Source organism: Papaver somniferum, chromosome 3 (assembly GCF_003573695.1).
Source record: "Papaver somniferum cultivar HN1 chromosome 3, ASM357369v1, whole genome shotgun sequence".
In the NCBI taxonomy this organism is placed as follows: Eukaryota; Viridiplantae; Streptophyta; class Magnoliopsida; order Ranunculales; family Papaveraceae; genus Papaver; species Papaver somniferum.
This window is the reverse complement of record NC_039360.1, coordinates 111,581,990-111,583,330: the sequence shown is the minus strand read 5'-3', so window position 1 is coordinate 111,583,330 and position 1,341 is coordinate 111,581,990. Positions and strand designations below refer to the sequence as shown.

Here is a 1,341-nt window from a genome sequence, read left to right as displayed (position 1 = left end):
GGAAAAGAAAATGAAAACCCCTATTTCCATGTTAGGGACTTTGAGGAAATTTGTAGTACCCTAAAAATTAGAAACCTTGATGATGATGCTTTGAAACTCAGGTTATTCCCCTTTTCCTTGAAAGATAAAGCCAAATCTTGGCTATATAGTTTGGCTTCCGGATCAATTGAAACATATGAACAACTTACATCTGCCTTTTTGAACAAGTTTTTCCCTAGGCACAAAACATCGTCTATTAGGACGCAAATCTGCACATTTTCTCAACAGGAGGGAGAATCCTTGTATAGGTATTTGGAAAGGTTCAATGATCTATTAGCCCAATGTCCTCATCATGGTTTAGAAAAGGTTAGGTTAGTTCAGATCCTTTATGAGGGTTTCGATTATCCCACTACAACCACAGTAGAATCTATGTGTACAGGTGGGTTTGAAAACCAAAAAATTGATGATGCGATGACATATTTGCATGAAATCGCCGAAAAAACCCAACAATGGGAAAGTAATAGGGGACCCCAGAAAACAATTCTTCTAGGCAGAGGAAACATTAATAGGGTAAAAGGAAACTTTGACTTTGATGCCAAAATTGTTGCTATAGCGAAAATGTTAGAAGCTTTAGAAGTGGGTCACACTAGTGGTAGATTAGAGCCTTTTTGGGAAGGCCAGAATAATGAAGAGCAAGCCAATACTCTCTATAATAACACTAGATTCGATAACCGTCAGAAGTTTCACCCATATTCAGAAACCTATAATCCTGGTTGGAGAAACATCCGAACCTTTCATGGTCTAAAGACCAGAGTCAAGGTCAGTTTAGTAATTCTAATGCTCCCCCAGGTTTTGGTTCAGATAAGAACTCTTCAGGTCAGTTTCAGAACTCTTCAGAGAACAGAATAACGAGCTTAGAGGAATCTCTTAGTATATTAAGAAAGAGCCAGGATATGTTAGCACAGAGCCAAGACATGTTATTAAAGAGCCAAGTTAGTTTTCAACATGAAACCAAGCAGAACTTTCAAACTAATGCTCAGACTCTTGCTAAGTTAGAGCTTCAAGTCGGCCAAATAGCTAAGACCTTAAGTGAGAGAGATAACTGAAGGTTCCCTAGTCATATTAATCCCAATCCTAGAGGAGTTCATGAAGTAGGTGCAAAACCATCGAATCAATTGAATGCTGTTAGAACCCTTAGGAGTGGCAGAGTAGTAGACAATCAAGTAACCATGCCCGATAGTGAGCATACTGTAGTTCACCCCTCAGGACCAACCATAGCTGAGGAGACTGATAAAGTTTCTGATGATGTCAATTCGGTTCCTGAGAGGCCCTATTTTATGCCTAGAGCCCCATTTCCACAGC

The 1,341-nt window shown here is 39.5% G+C and overlaps 1 pseudogene; it reads right to left on the bottom strand.

Annotated features, from left to right (window-relative positions):
* Nucleotides 1-238: 238 nt before the first annotated feature.
* Nucleotides 239-338, bottom strand: LOC113362393 (annotated as a pseudogene).
* Between the last annotated feature and the right edge of the window lie 1,003 nt (nt 339-1,341).